Source organism: Monodelphis domestica, chromosome 6 (assembly GCF_027887165.1).
Source record: "Monodelphis domestica isolate mMonDom1 chromosome 6, mMonDom1.pri, whole genome shotgun sequence".
Taxonomy (NCBI): domain Eukaryota; kingdom Metazoa; phylum Chordata; class Mammalia; order Didelphimorphia; family Didelphidae; genus Monodelphis; species Monodelphis domestica.
In genome coordinates this window covers 114,159,878-114,168,424 of record NC_077232.1, presented here as the reverse complement: position 1 = coordinate 114,168,424, position 8,547 = coordinate 114,159,878, and the positions used below count along the sequence as shown (strand labels likewise).

The 8,547-nt window shown below is 31.5% G+C and overlaps 1 pseudogene; it reads left to right on the top strand.

The window, feature by feature from the left end:
- Window positions 1-4,790: 4,790 nt before the first annotated feature.
- The window catches only part of LOC100620031 (histamine N-methyltransferase-like), a 115,056-nt pseudogene continuing 111,299 nt past the window's right edge, over window positions 4,791-8,547 (top strand).

Sequence of the window (8,547 nt, the reverse complement as noted above, 5' to 3'; positions counted from 1 at the left end):
TGCAGTTAAATACAGTTAATTATCATAACCATAAGTATGAATGTGATGAACTCATTTATGAAACAGAAGCAGATGAAAGAATGGATTAAAACCCAGAATTCTACAATATGCTATTCATAAGAAAAATATTTAAATCAGAGATGTAAAAAAGAGATATTAAATCAGTTACGAGAGGAAATAGCAAAAGGGAGACCTAACATTTCCCCTTAAATAAATTTAAACAAACAAAAAAAGAAAGATGTTAAAGAGGTGAATAGCATTTTGAAAAAAAAAATGACAGATTTGGAGACTGTTAAATGAGAATGGAAAATAATATGACTTTTTTTTTCTCAGTAGTGCAAGGTATCCACACAAAAATTGACCAAGCATCAGGAATTAGAAACCTCACAATCAAATGCAGAAAACCAAAATAAAAGTATATTATATTCAAAACCTTATGCAGTAAAAATTACTCAATAAAGGTCCATTGAAAGACATGTTAAGAACTAATTGGAAAATCAAAAACTGAATCCTAAGAAATAAATGGGTTAAAGAACAAAATAGAAACAATAGATAATTTTGAGCAGGAGGACAACATTGAGACAATATAGCAAAATTTATGTAGAACTACTAAATCAGTGCTAAAGGAAAAAAATTATATCACATATATCAATAAAATAGAGAAAGAGCATAATAATTACTTGGGCTTGCAACTAAAAAAGTAACTATGGACATAAAAATAGTTGCAATTATGAATTAAACACTGAATTGGAAATCCTGAAAATCAAAGGTGAGATTAATAAAATTGAAATTAAGAAAACAATTGAAATAATAAATAGGTCAAGATACCAGTTTTATTAAAAAAACACAACAAAATACATTTAAAATTGGCTAATTTGAATTCAAAAAGAAAAGACGTTAAGCCAATTAGCAGTATCAAAAATGAAAAAATTGAATGCCCCAACAAAGAAGAGGAAATTAGAGTGATTATTAGAAATTATTTTACTCAATTATCTGCCAACAAATCTGGCAGTCTAAATGAGAAGGATAAATATTTACAAAAATATAAATTGCTTAAATTAGCAACAAAGAAAATTGAATGCTTAAATTTCTCCAACTCAGGAAAATAAATAGAATAAACCAACAATGAAGTCTCTAAGGAAAAATCTCCAGAGCAAAAATGCCTCATATACAGAAAAAGGAGGTTGAATCTATTATGATGGAATCCAGTACAATGAAATGAAAAAAGAATTTATTGCCATTAAAAAATGTAAACTTTTAAAAAGTAACAAAAAGGATGAATTAAACTGCAGTTTAATTGACAAATATATGCTTTTCTGTGGGCGGGGCCAGCTGAAATTCAAAATAAGATCCTTTGTTTATCAAACCAGTGTTCTTCCAGGAGTACTCTAATAGCAGGACAGTGGTATCCTCAGGATAAATTTGTTTGAAGAAGGAACACCTTGTGAGATACCTCCTAGACATTCCAGAAATGATTTCCAACATAGAGTTTTCATTGTAAGGATAGAGACAGACAGAAATACACATAGACTCAGAAGAAAACAGAGACAGAGGGGCAGAAATAGACAAAAATAGAAACACAGGGAGACTAAATATGTTATAAGCTGTGTATGTGTGTGTGTGTGTGTGTGTGTGTGTGTGAGCATGCCCAGAATGATCAGGATTTGATTCACAGTATCCAAAAACTGTAAAGTTGTCTATAAAAATAGAAAGGCTGTTGAATTTGGCAGTCAATATATTTTTAGAATCTTTGGAGAAAGGTGAGAAAATAGAGTAAATTAAATAGTGTGTTTGACAGCTAGACCTTTTAAATACAAGAGTGAGAAATTAATGGGTGAAAAGGAAGTAAAGTCAGCAAGTGTCTTTTATTCTTTTTAGGAATTTGACCTTGGGAATGAGTAGGACAATTAAATTAAGATGATAAATTGAGGAGAAGGGATAGTTAAGTGAATTTTTTGTTTGGTTGTTGTTTTTAAGGAATAGATAGAGCTGATCATATGTGTATGCAGCAGGGAGGAAAGAGTAGATATTGACATAGTGAATATGAGACATATGTTGTAGACTAAGGCAGGATGGGATAGGATGGTGAGTATAGTAAAACATGTATAAAGATCAAAATGTCTTTTTGAGGTGTAGAGAATGGACAAAGAGGGAGTTAGTGATAATTGATTCCAGTTTCCAAATAACATAAGTGAATAAGCATTTGGAAATTTGAGAAAAGAAGAAAAAATGTGAATGGCTGCTGGGTATAATGAAATAGAGGTTCATTTGAAGAAAAATTGAAATTTGTATTATAGCATCAAGGCCAACTTCAAATTAATTCATATGACTTTGTATAGATAGATTAAATTAGCAGAGTCTTGTGACATTCTCTAATGAGTTCAGAAGATCAAAAATATTATTTTTACATCCCAACTTCTTGTCATAGAATCAATAGTAAATATTGGTTCCATTACAGAAGTAGAATGGTAAAGGTTAGATAATTGGGGTTAAGTGACTTACACAGAGTTACTTTGATAGGATGGGCCTGAGGCCATATTTGAACCCAGAACTTCTCATCTCCAGACCTGGCATTCCATCTCCTAAGCCACTTAGCTGCCCCACTCAGGAAGATTATTAAAGAAGGAGAATGGTGTGTGCTTTCAAAGACTGATGATTAGAAGGGTTTTAAAGGGTAATATATTAAGGAGAGAAGACACATTTGGAGGACAAGGTATTTCAAAACTGATTTTGGTTAAAGACTATAAAAGAAGGAAAATGAAATAATATCCTTATTTGGAAACTTATTTCTTATATAATCTTAGAATGTAAGCTCCTTAAAAGTTATGTCTGACTTATACATCTGTACCTTCTGGGATAGAATAGGTACTTAAAATCACTTATTAATTGGTGGATTTTGTTCATGTAACCATGGAAAAATATTCTAAATTATTGAATTAAATAAAAATTTTCAAGTCAAGTACAAAAAAATAAAAATAAAATACTCTAGATTATATAAAATACTTGGCAGGACAAACACAGGAATTATATAAATACAGTTACAAAACATTTCATGCAAATAATGACAGATCTAAACAATTAGAATAATATTGATTGCTCATGGGTAGGCTGAGCTAATATGATTAAAATAACACTCCTAACTACATTAATTTACTTATTAAGAGATATAAGAATCAAACCACCAAAATTATTGTCTAGAAATATAAAAAATAATAAAATTTATCTGGAATAACAAAAGATCAAGAATGTCAAGGGAATTAAAGGGAAAAATGTTATTGAAGGTAGTCTAGTAGTAACATATTTCAAGCTGTACTATAAAGCAGTAATCACCAACATAGTCTAGTCCTGGCTAAGAAATAGAATCATGGATAATGGAATAGAATAGTGGTAAAATACTTTAGAAATCTTGTGTTTTGTAGACCCAAAGACCCCTGCTTTTGGGATTAGACCTCATTATTTGAGAAATACTGCTGGGAAAATTATAAAACAGAATAGCAAAAACTAGGAATAGACCAAACTCTGTACCAAGATTGAGTCAAAATGGGTATATGATCTAGATAAAAAGGGTATTGCCATAAATAAATTGGGGAAACATGTAATAGTTTGTCTCTAAGATCTATGTAGAAGGGAAGAATGTATTACCAAACAGGAGACAGAGAACATTATAAGATGTAATATCAATAATTTTTATAATATTAAATTTAAGAGATAATATACAAACAAATGAAATGTAAACAAGATTAGAAAGGAAACAACAAATAGGGAAATACATTTCACAGCAAAATTCTCTAACAATGGTTTTATTTCTCAAACATATTGAGAACTGAGTCAAATTTTTTTAAAACCCTTACCTTCCATCTTGTAGTCAATACTGTGTATTGGCTCCAAGGCAGAAGAAGAGTGGTAAGAGCTAGACAATGGGAGTTAAGTGACTTGCCCAGGGTCACACAGCTGGAAAGTGTCTGAGGCCAGATTTGAACCTAGGACCTCCCATCTCTAGGCCTGGCTCTCAATCCACTGAACTATCCAGCTGCCCCCATGAGTCAAATTTATAAGAAGACATTCCCCAATTTAAAAAGAGTCAAAGGATATGAATAAGCAATTTTCATATGAAGACATCATTTATCAATAAACATATGAAAAAATGTTCCAAATCACTCTTCATTAGGAAAATGCAAGTTAAAACAACTCTGAAGTGCCACCCTATGTCAGGGGCAAGGTCCAGCCTCACTTGGGACTCCAGGGATTCCTGACAGGTGGAAATTGGTCGGTCAAGAAAATAACAAATGGAAGACAGCTGTTTATCAATTGACCGCGGGCATGCTTTGCACCTAATAGCTGCTTTGCCATCCCCAGGCTTGGTGTTTATTTTTATACCCATTTTTAGCACACAGATAAATTACCTAACACACATATCTAAACAGAAATAATTGGAAAAATAATACATTAACTTTTAACAAATCACTTGATTAACATTCTATATTCTTGTATTGTGATTACAGATTCTTGACAGAATAAATGTTTCACACAAGATAAATGATTTTGTCAGAGTTGATTTAATTTTCTCATTACCCTGAGAGGAGCTTGAGCTTATAAACAATCAAAGAAATTTACTTATTACATTTAGTAAAAAGAAATAATCAATCAGAAATTCTTAAAAACAATTCAACAATCATAATATTGAAGTTGAGAGGTACCGAGAACACAATTCAGATTTAATATTAGACTGATAATTTTTCAGGGTTTACTAGGGAATTTCTCAAGAGGAAGAATCAAGTCACTGAGGCATGATGAAGCTTGGTGTACCTGCACATTTTGCATATGCCTTTGTGATTACTTTTTATGCTGGCTTCATGAGAATAAGTTTCTGTGAGTGGGAAAGTTCTACGGTTTTACTGGTAATTGTGTACCTGAGTAAAAGTTAACCCATGGTAGTCTTTGGGATTGGGTTTGAGGGTCTGATCTTTTGGTGATGTTTTGGAGAAATAGAGTACAGGTATTTTGCTCTTGTATTATTCCTTCTGAGGTTAGGGGGGAATAGAAATCATGTCAATTCCATAGTTAAGGGATGTTAATGAGAGAGGTCATGCAAAGGGGACTGAGTGGGCAATCATATTTTGCCAACGGGTCACCCTGTGACCTCTTTAGCTTCCACGAGTGACCTTGTTAAGACATCATGGCCTGATGGCTCCCAGCAACCTTATACCTAACAGATTGGCCAAAATGACAATAAAGGAAAGAGATAAATGTTGGGGAAAATGTGGCAAAATTCAGTCACTAATACATTGTTGGTGAAGTTGTGAATTGATCTAACCATTCTGGAAGGTAATCTGGAACTATACCCAAAAGGCTATAAAACTGTGCATACTATTTAATATAGTAATACCACTACTAGGTCTATATGCCAAAGGGATTAAAAAGAGGAGGTGGGTGGGGAACCTACTTATATAAAATATTTAATAAATAGCCCTTTTATGGTGGCAAAGTTTTGGAAATTAAAGGAATATCAATCAATTGGCTAATGACTGAAAAAATTATGGTATATGATGATTATAGATATTATTTTGCTGTAAGAAATGATGAACAAAATGGTCTCAGAAGGAATTGGAAATCTATGTACCTGAATTGATGCAGAGTGAAATAAGCAGAACCATGAGAACATTGAACTAAACAGCAACATTGTGGGGTGGTTTGCTGTGAATGATATAGTTTCTTTGTCATGTCACTGAAATTCACTCCCTTTCTTAACCAAGATCTTGCTGTATTCCTTCCATTGCCTTTCACAATAGGTAGGAGAACATTTCTCAGCATTACAATGATCTAGGACAATCATGGAAGACATAATTAAAAATGCTATTCTCCTCTAAAGAAAGGACTGTTAGGGTTGGAATATAGATCAAAACATACTATTTTCACTTCAATTTATAGGGTTTTTAATTTTATATATGTATTTATATATGTATCATATAAATTATCCTTATAGAAGTATGTTTTACATGATAATATATATATAATTGAGATCAAATTGCTTACCACCTCTGAGAAGAGGAAAGGAAGGGACAGAGGGAGACAACTTGGACCAAATAGTTTCATAAAATTTGTGTGGAAAATTGATATTACATATATTAGGTAAAATAAAATATCATTACTCTATATTTGTATATACGTGTAGTTGTTCAGTTGTTTTCAGTTGTATATAACTCTTGGTGACCCAATTTGATGTTTTCTGGGCAAAGATACTGAAGTGTTTTGCCATTTCCTTGTCTAATTCATTAAAAAATTAGGAAATGGAGGCAAAATTAAGTATCTTCTCCAGTGTCACAGAGCAAGTAAGTGTATGAGGATAGAACTCTGTAACTCAGGAAAATGTTTTCCTTTCCTCGTCTATTATTCTAATCACTGCACAAACTAATCCCAAAAATATACATTTGGCTAATATGTCCTCTATAACATTCAGTTTGTATTGTATTGTATTGTATATGATTTACAGATGAAAGTATTCTTAGAAGTTTCTATCTTTGAGAAATCTTAAATATAAATTCATGTAACTCCCTCTGTAACTAGTAAGATCACTTTCTTCTGGCTTTGTCTCATGCAACTTTCTTATGCAAAGAATGCCATCTTTCTAATTTCTGCCTTTTGAAATCCTGGTCATGCTTTATGATGCTAATGAAATGACACTTTCTTGAGAGATTATGTCAGTTTCCCAAATTAGAAATTCTATTTTTCTTATTTAATCTTACCTGAATTTTTTTTATTTTTTCTCTATGCTGAAACTTACCTATTACACATTTTCAATTGTATATCAAATTGTGATCTTCCAAGGATAGCTACACTATTTAATTTAAACTTTATATCTCCCTCTGAATTTTAAACAGTGCTATGTCTAGAGCATTGGTTTATATGTTGAATTGAAATTGAATTGTTTTCTTTATAAAATAATAGTTATCTAGTAGTCATAAGTAAAAGGAGAGAGAGAAGAGAAAAATGTATGACATAACTAGATATTTTCCAGGTTTACAATTACTTCATTTTGTATGAATAATTAACATTATGTACTCAAGGCTACTCTGACTCATAATAAAAATAGTCTTCAAAAGAAAAATGAAAGGATAAGAAAATGCTAAGGAAAACTATAGATTCTGCTCTGAGAAATTATTATACTTCGTTATAAGATATTGTAATTTAAGATGATAATAATTTAAAATATAGTAACATAAGATATTATACACCAAAGCAGAAATAGATAATAAAGCTTTTTTAGAAAAAAAGCTAGAGATTGATGATATGGCTATTTTTTAAAAGGTTTGTTTTAACTTTTAGTGAATGCACTTAAAACATGTCATACTAAGTCACATCCTGGTTTGTTATCATCACTTAATTCCAAGAAATAAATTCTGTTCTGAGAAAATTTGGCATGCAATCAAGTCTCATCACACCAATCCTGATGTTAACTGTTTACCATCATTTTTATAATTAAAAGCTTTTCTAAATAAATTACATTTTCAACTAACAACGTTCAAACAGTAAACAATCTAGGACTGGAAATGTAGTTCTCACTCATCATACATTATGCATTTGTTATGACTCATATCATTCTCATGTCTAATTGCAAATGGTATCCAGGTTATTTCTGTCTAGGTAACGCTGCCACATGTTTTACAAGGCGATGTTTAGAGGCACACAAAAAAATCATGTTTGACAAGGAATGTCACGCAGACATACCATTAAATTAATTATTATATAATTCAACCTTGATGAAGGACTTCATGCAAAATTCTTAACACCCATTTTAGTCCATGCCTGATATGTACCTTTATCAGATAAGTACCACCTTGAGCAGTCTGTTTTTTGTAGCTATGATCTCTGACACAGTTCTCATCCTTTTTAATGAAGGTGACACAAAATGATTCCAAAATTCTTAAAAAATATTATATCCATTGTAACATTTTATAGCCAGTTCACTATAGAGCAGTGGCTAAGTAGAAAGATAGAAATATGTAGAAGATTAAAAATAGGAGTTTCAAGAAGGATCACATTTGCTTATTACTTTATTCAAATTTCAATCACAGCAGCACCACCTATTGGCAGATTTTCTTCCATCTTTTACCTAAAGGATCAACTTAAATGGAATATACATATTGCAATATAATTGCTTAGGGATAAAAGCATGCTTTTTGAAATCCTACATTTTGTGAGTTACTCACATAATACAATTACATAAATGAACCTTCTATTTTTATAATAATGTGAAGCATAAATATTTTACTCTAAATATGTCCTTCAGAAAGGAATTCCAGAATGAATCCCTTTGGAAGTCTTTGAAAGCTACCCTGAAGTGAAATGAAAGAGTTCTTTGAATTACACAGGAAAAAAAAAACCTGATAAAGAGTTTGACTTTTGCAAAGTTGTTTCCACACTGACCTCAAAGATATCCTTGAATAGAAACACAGTTGGGGAATCATTTTGACTTCTTTTATCCTTTATTTATACCTAACCTGAAAAGTGTACAATATTACATTTTGACATGGATTCCTGTTCAGAACA